Here is a 9,581-nt window from a genome sequence, read left to right as displayed (position 1 = left end):
TTCCCTCTGTGTGAGTGTCCACCTGAGCTGACTGAGAGCTGATGTTCCTCTCTCACTGAGCTGGTGTTCCTCTCTCACTGAGCTGACTGAGAGCTGATGCTCCTCTCTCACTGAGCTGATGTCCTCTCTCACTGAGCTGACTGAGAGCTGATGTTCCTCTCTCACTGAAGCTGATGTTCCTCTCTCACTGAGCTGACTGAGCGAACAGTGGAAGTGCATTGTAGATTGTAAGATTGCAATATTTATATATAAATGTATTACAGAGAAGTTGATGTAAATAAAATGCTTCAGAGTGCTAGTTGATAAGAGCAGGTCACTAGCCAACATGAGGATTTTGGTACATGTTACAGTGCAAAGGGAGGTATGTTATACACAGTATATCTGCCATTGCCGTGTGAAAGTGTTTATTTTTTATTTTCATGGTTCTTTACGGTTCGGTTCAAGATGTTGAATGGAAGTGCTTGTATTTGTACAGGGTAGGAATTGGTTTGCCTCTCCATTCAGATAAACGTGGTGGCAAATCTTTCACACCAAATCCAGAGCTCATACTTACAGGGGGGGGGGGGGCAACTCCAGTCCTCAGGGGCCAGATTGGTGTCACACTTTTTCTCCATCTCTACCAAACACAGCTGATTAATCAAATGACATTCTAAACTGAACGTCATGATTAGGTGATTATTGGAGTCAGGTGTGTTAGCTGGGACTGGGGCAAAACTGTGACACCAACCAGGCCCTCGAGGACTGGAATTGTCCACCCCTGTTCAACATAGAGAGTAGAACATAGACACACGAATGGGAATCAGATTCCAGCGACGAGAACTGCGTAGAGACAATTATGTGCGACTGACCACGACGTGCAGTTAACTCATTGACCACAATGATCCGAGACTTGAATGGATTTCAAAGTGTAACTGTAAGTTCAGGAACAGATCTCCTCACAGACCCTCAAGGCGTCCACCAAAGCAATAGGACATGGAAACTGAAGATGATAATCAATGGAATCATCTTATATTACACCTCAAAACACAACAACAGATGTAAAGTCTGGGCTCGTTTCATAAAGCATCAGAAACAGTAATACGAACACATTTTGTTTTGTGGTTATGCAATGCAATCAAAACCTCCCATTTTGTTTCCATTGTAGTAAAGTAAAAGTACTTGGTAAGTAGATCAAGTGTTTCCCTGAGCAGTGAAGAATGGGACTGAAAAGCAATATGTCCTGCYGAGCCTCTGGAGTTTCTACTCAAGTCCCGTCATTGTTTTCTCTGAACAGAACTTAAAGTGAAGCAAACAGACTTCCTAATATGGATGCCGCACATTGTGTTGAGTGAACCATAGATGTTAGTTCATTTCTGATCTCCGTCCTTTTCCTTTTTCCGTCATTTTTTTCCCCCTTCTTCTTCACAGTAATGTTTTAAAATGCAAGGGTTTTGTGGACGTGGACAATAAAGAGATCTATGTATATAAATGCCTTGAAATGTTCCCCTTCAACCTGTATGGCTCGTTATTGGTGGCTCTTCATTTTCTGGTTATTTGACACAACAGCACACTGCATGTCACAGGAAGGACACAGGAAGGACACAGGAAGGACACAGGAAGGACACAGGAAGGACACAGGAAGGACACAGGAAGGAATAGGGTAATTAAAAGATAAGTGGGATATCAAGAGTAAGGTATGTTTATCCTCAGAATATTATCCTCAGACAATTGCTGTTGTATTGCTGTTGATGTCTTCTGCTGAGGTCCTTTTGAAAATGGCTGCCGTTGAATGAATCCTTGTAAACGTGAAAAAGCTTGTCTGAATAATAACACGGTTAGTTGCCAATAGTTTGAGACATTCAGTCTAACGTTGAAGACATTCCTTATTCCACATTGATAGACTAGTTCATGAACATCACTACTAGTCTTTGAAGTATCTTCTAATGTGGGGCTATTCCTCCCTCTCAGATATAATGCGTCTGATGTATGGGGAAGTATTCCCGCACACAGGCACTGAGAAAGGTGATTGCTGCATTTTCACCGTTTTTTTTTTAAATAGCTCAAACTGTTTTCCATTAAGGTAAATATGCCCCACAGCACAGAGAAGCTGATTTGAAACTGCCGCCTCAAAGGATATTATCCTTCTGTTCTGTAACGCTATCAAAGTCTACTGTACAGTAGATTGTCCCCCGAAATAATACTACAAAGCACTTCATCAGCATTTGAAAACCTAATTTGATGATGTGTTTATTTAGCACCTAGTGCACAAATGAATACTGCATCCCACATAATAGGAATAAAGGGATCAACCAGAAGTAATACTCTATCTCTCTATCTCTCTCTTACCTATTTCTTTCTATTTTTCACCTCTGTTTCTCTTTCTCAGTGAATAAACAAGTGCATCGGTTTTCCCAGTTGCACAGCACCGGTTTTCCCTTTCTTAAAAAACAAATTCCATTCCAATTTAGTGGCTCTTCCATTAACACATGTTCCTCCTGCACCGCATTGATTTACTGCGGTTATCAAAATACATATTGCCAACCAAGTGAGACATGCAACCTTTCATTTTCACGCCGTCGCCTTACAAATTCGACATGGTACATTAACAAGAAAAATGACTGGCCATCGAAGGCAACGGGCAGCGGTCTGTGTCTTCACATGACATTTGGTTTTCATTTCATTCATTACTTAACGCCGCTTCGGTTAGTGGGGCGGGTTGTAGCGGCGGTGGGCCAACACGGATGCCAAGTCGCAGGTAGCTTAGGCACTCTCTCAACAGCATAGGCCAGGACAGCTTGAAATGAATAGTTAACCTCTGGACCAGTGCGTTTGTGTTCCTTTGCTGTGTTTGTCATTTCTCTAAAGATTAAGAGAATTTAAAAGAAGTTAGAAAATAATGCGGGCAACAGGAAGAACATCAGCTTTTTATACCCATCCTGTTATGATATCAGGTGTTAATACCCATTCTGTTATGACATCAGGTGTTTATACCCATCCTGTTATAACATCAGGTGGTTATGACATCAGGTGTTTATACCCATCCTGTTTATGACATCACGGTGTTTATACCATCCTGTTATGACATCAGGTGTTTATACCCAATCCCGTTATGACATCAGGTGTTTATACCCATCCTGTTATGACATCAGGTGTTATACCCATCCTGTTTATGATCAGGTGTTATACCCATCTGTTATGACATCAGGTGTTTATACCCATCCTGTTTATGACATCAGGTGTTTATACCATCCTGTTATGACATAAGGTGTTTATATCCCATCCTGTTATGACATCAGGTGTTTATACCCATCCTGTTATGACATCAGGTGTTTATACCATCCTGTTATGACATCAGGTGTTTTATACCCATCCTGTTATGACATCAGGTGTTTATACATCCGCATCAGCTGTTATGACATCAGGTGTTTTATACCCATCCTGTTATGCCATCAAGGTGTTTATACCCATCCTGTTATGACATCAGGTGTTTATACCCATCCTGTTATGACATCAGGTGTTTATACCCTCCTGTATACATCAGGTGTTATGAATCAGGTGTTTTATACCCATTCCTGTTATACATCAGGTGGTTATGACATCAGGGTTTATCCATCCTGTTATGACATCAGGTGTTTATACCCCTCTGTTTATGACATCAGGGTGTTTATACCCATCCTGTTATGACATCAGGTGTTTATACCCATCTGTTATGACATCAAAGGTGTTTTACCATCCTGTTATGCATCAGGTGTTTATACCCATCCTTTATGACATCAGGTGTTTAATACCCATCCTGTTATGACATCAGGTGTTTTATACCATCCTGTTATGACATCAGTGTGCTTATGAGCATCAGGTGTTTATACCCATCCTGTTATACACATCAGGTGGTTATGACATCAGGTGTTTATACCCATTCCTGTTATGACATCAGGTGTTATACCCATCTGTTATGACATCAGGTGTTTATACCCATCCTGTTATGACATCAGTGTTTATACCATCCTGTTATGTCATCAGGTGTTAATACCCATCCTGTTATGACATCAGGTGTTATATACCCATACCTGTTATACATCAGGTAGGTGTTATACCCATCCTGTTATGAACATCAGGTGTTTATACCCATTCCTGTTATGACATCAGTGGTTATACCCATCCTGTTATGACATCAGGTGTTATACCCATCCTGTTATGACATCAGGTGTTTATACCCATCCTGTTATAACATCAGGGTGTTATACCCATCCTGTTATGCATCAGGTGTTTATACCCATCCTGTTATGACATCAGGTGTTTATACGCATCCTGTTATGACATCAGGTGTTTATACCCATCCTGTTATGACATCAGGTGTTTATACCCATCCTGTTATGTCATCAGGTGTTTATACCCATCCTGTTATGACATACAGGTGTTTATACCCATCTGTTATGACATCAGGTGTTTAATACCCATCCTGTTATGACATCAGGTGGTTATGACATCAGGTGTTTATACCCATCCTGTTATGTATCAGGTGTTTTATACCCATCCTGTTATGACATCAGGTGTTTATACCCATCCTGTTATGACATCAGGTGTTTATACCCATCCTGTTATGACATCAGGTGTACGATCAGGTGTTTATACCCATCCTGTTTATGACATCAGGTGTTTATACCCATCCTGTTATAACATCAGGTGTTTATACCCATCTGTTATGACATCAGGTGTTTATACCATCCTGTTATGCATCAGGTGTTATACCCATCCTTTGTTATGACATCAGGTGTTTATACCCATCCTGTTATAACATCAGGTGTTTATACCCATCCTGTTATGACATCAGGTGTTTATACCCATCCTGTTATGCATCAGGTGTTTATACCCATCCTGTTATGACATCAGGTGTTTATACCCATCCTGTTATAGACATCCAGGTGTTTATACCCATCTGTTATGACATCAGGTGTTAATACCCATCCTGTTATGTCATCAGGTGTTAATACCCATCCTTATGAATCAGTGTTATGACATCAGGTGTTTATACCCATCCTGTTATAATCATAGTGTTTATACCATCCTTATGACATCAGGTGTATTTATACCCATCCTGTTATGCATCAGGTGTTAATACCATCCTTATGACATCAGGTGTTTATGACATCAGGTGTTTATACCATCCTGTTATACATCAGGTGTTTATACCATCCTGTTATGACATCAGGTGTTTATACCCATCCTGTTATGACATCAGGTGGTTTATACCCATCCTGTTATGTCATCAGGTGTTATACCATCCTGTTTATAACATCAGGTGTTATAACATCAGTGTTTAATACCATCCTGTTATGAATCAGAGTGTTTATACCCATCCTGTTATGACAATCAGGTGTTTATACCCATTCCGTTATGACCATCAGGTGTTTATACCATCCTGTTATGACATCAGATGTTATGAATCAGGTGTTTATACCCATCCTGTTATGACATCAGGTGTTTATACCCATCCTGTTATGACATCAGGTGTTATGACATCAGGTGTTATTACCCATCCTGTTATGACATCAGGTGTTTATACCCATCCTGTTATGCATCAGGTGTTATGACATCAGGTGTATTTTATTCCCCATCCTGTTTGTCATCAGGTGTTTATACCCATCCTGTTATGACATCAGGTGTTAATACCCATTCCTGTTATACATCAGGTGTTTATACCCATCCTGTTTATGAATCAGGTGTTTATACCCATCCTGTTATGTCATCAGGTGTTTATACCCATCCTGTTATGACATCAGGTGTTTATACCCATCCTGTTATGACATCAGGTGTTTATACCCATCCTGTTATGACATTCAGGTGTTTTATACCCATCCTGTTATGACATCAGGTGTGTTATACCCATCCTGTTTATGACATCCTAGGTGGTTATGAACATCAGGTGTTTTTATATGACCTCATCCCTGTTATGACAAGTGTTTATACCCATCCTGTATATGACATAGGTGTTATCGCCATTCCTTGCTTATGACATTTCCAGTTTTTGTGGTTATGACATCAGGTGGATATATGCTGGTTATCAAATCAGAACGCTGGTGCTTTGAAGTCATTCACAGAAAATGGGTCATAAACCACTACTCCATTATGCTATCTGACATTGATGGAATAGGGTCTATAAAGGATGTTTAATCACCATTGATTCATCACAGCCTGGTGGGTATCGATGTAGAACACCAAATCTGATGTCAAAGACAGGAGTGGGTTGTATATTATAAACACCTGATAAGTCCACCTCATACCTGGGATGATGGATATTAGGGTTGTCTTTCATACCTGTGGCTCAATAAACCTGTGTCCAAATTACATCTGTTGTAATAGAGCATATGAGTTTGATCTTAAGGTGATGGGTCATCATACACTGATCGTGATTTAATGACAATACCGGGAAGGTTGGGTTATAATATACATCTACTGCAATCGCTCTACATTACACAGTGAGTTGTGATAGACAATCACCAACTTGATCAATAATGTCACTGTGATGTCATAAAAGGTATGGGTATATAACATGAATGATCATAAACGCATAACGGATGGTATAAACACTGATGTCATACTAGATCAGGTAATGGGTGAAAACACCCTGGATGTCTCAGAGTATCAGAAGGTGGGTATTTAACTTAATACCCCTGGACTAGTCAATATAAGGAACTCGTGGGGGTATTTAATAAGAGCAAACATCCAGTGTTGAATGACATAACAGGTATGTGGATTTACACCATAAGCACCTGATGTCATAACAGGATGGGTATAAACACCTGATGTTATAACAGGATGGGTATTACACTGTGTCATAACAGGAATGGGTTATAAACACCTGATGACATAACAGGTGGGTATACAACACCTCTGGATGTCCATACCTACGTTCATGGAACACTGTATTTTGTCAATTAAACACCTCGAATGGGGTAAACACTGATGTATAACAGATGGTATGAAACAACTCTCTGGATTTTGTCTAACCTGAATCAGGCTGTTTAATACCCACCTGTATGTCATAACAGGATGGGTATAAACAAACCCTGATCGTCCTATAATCAGGTATGACATCGAATGAGTGGTTTATTAACATACCATACCTGAGTCATAACCATCCTCTGTTATGGATACATTCACATGGTAACAGGGGTTATGGGTAATTATACCACACAACTGATGTCATAAACGGGATGGGTATAAACACTGATGTCTTCGTATTAACTACAGAGCACTAGTCGAGATATAAAACGAGTTGTGATTTGTATTAACCATCTACCATGATGTTATAACATGACTAAGACCATGTGATAGTGGTTAGGTGTAATTATACACCTGAGTCATACCAACCTGATTATAAACAGGATGGGTATATAACACATGATGTCATAACAGGATGGGTATAAAACCCTGATGTCATAAAGGATGGGTATAAACACCTGATGTCATACACGGGATGGTATAAACACCTGATGTTATAACAGGATGGGTATAAACACCTGATGTCATAACACCTGATGTCATAGGGGTGGGTATAACACCTGGATGCATAACAGGATGGGTATAAACACCTGATGTCATAACAACGAGTACCTGGATGTCATAAAAGGATGGCTATAAACACCTGTATGTTATACAGGATGGGTATAACAACCTGATGTCATACATAACACGTCTGATGATTCATAGAGGGGATCGGGATATTCAGAAGCTGAGGACCTGGCATGACTGATAGGACAGGATTTATTAACCAGGGTGTATAACAGCTTGTATATAGCTAGACTAGTTCAAAGTCAGAAGGGGATGGGTAAATAAACAAGTGAGTTATAGCCCCTCATGATGTTATCACAGGATGGGTATAAAACACGCTGAGGTTCATAACAGGAATGGGTATACATCAGGTGTTTACCATCCCTGGTTTATGCCATCAGGTGGTTTATACGCCATAACCTGTTATAGACAACACTCGAGGATCAGGTATCCAGTATACCATCCCTGTATGGTGGGTTTGACAACATCAGGCCTGTGTTAATATCTGAATAAAAAATGGATCGGGCTTACTAACACCTGATGTTTCACAACAGGCTTGGTGGTATTTATACAACCTTTGATGTCATAACAGATGGGTTACACACCTCTGGTTTGATGATGAACAACATCAGAGGGGGTTAGTTTTATACCAACACCTGTGTCAAAACCTGATGGCTATAAACCAACTTTGATGTTTATACAGGATGGTATAACACTGATGTCATAACAGATGGGTATAAACACTCATGTAAACTGTATGACAAAAAATTACAGCGTGTTTCATCTGATTGCATACCAGGATGGGTATACATCCTGTATCAATGACACATCAGGTGATATTACTATGAGCTCCATAACAATGGATGGGTCTATGTTATGAATCATACACCTGAATAGTTGCTGTATTTATACACCAGGATGGTATAAACTTGATGACATACAGGCATATGGGTTAACACCTGTGTCATACCATTCTCGCCAGTGTTATTAACAGATTGGTTACTATCAGAAAACGCTTGTAGGTCAATAATCAGGATGGGTTATATATAAACAACGACATGTATTGCTCCATTAGTTATAGGGAATCGGGTATCATAGGTTGATCACATACCTGATGTCATAAATATACCACAAGTATGGGTTAGTTTAAATGACAACTCCATGTGTGGTGTGTATTTATAAACCTCAGGACTATGGGTATACAACTGTTATGAACATCAGGTGGTCCATTTAACCGTGAATGTCATAAACACAGATGTGGTATACTGTTTTATGACATCAGGTGTTTATACCCACTAGATGTCATACTGTTTATACATTCAGGTTGTTAATACCATAGGCCTGAATTGGGTTATAATAAAACAATCTAGGTGGTATGCATCAGGTTTTATCCCATCCTGATACTAATGACATCCAAGGTGTTCAATACCATCCTGTTATAACATAGGTGGTTAATGACATACTCGATGGACTGATTTATAAAACAGGCATCCTGTTATATGGGTATTACACCAATCAGGTGGTTTGAAGTTTGATTTACACAAGGGGTGGGGTATATAAAATATCTTGAATGTCCATATACAGTGATAGGTATACCACAAACCTGATAATGTATAAAGATGGGTGATTGATAAATTATGGACATCAGGTTGAGATGTCGATAACAGGTTAATTGGGTATATAACACTGTGTCATAAACAGGATGGGTATAAATCACCTAATGATGTTATACATCGCTGGTCAGGATAATGGGCTATACAACATTGATAGTCATAGACAGGATGGGTATAACACCTGATGACATAAACGGATGGGTATTAACACCTGGATGTCGGTTATTATGAACAAAGGAATGGGGTATAATCAGTGTTTATAACCCCCATGATGTATAACGGAATGGGCCTTACTGAACCCACTGTATTATCCATATGACAAGGATGCAGGTATCAGCGTGAATCTACTTGAATGTCATAAACCCCCACCGTGAATGTTAATAACAGGAATGGGTCAATCATAACCTAGATTATAAACATCAGGTGCGTTATTGACAT

Source organism: Salvelinus sp. IW2-2015, linkage group LG15, assembly GCF_002910315.2.
Source record: "Salvelinus sp. IW2-2015 linkage group LG15, ASM291031v2, whole genome shotgun sequence".
NCBI classification, from domain to species: Eukaryota; Metazoa; Chordata; class Actinopteri; order Salmoniformes; family Salmonidae; genus Salvelinus; species Salvelinus sp. IW2-2015.
This window is presented reverse-complemented; position numbering follows the sequence as displayed.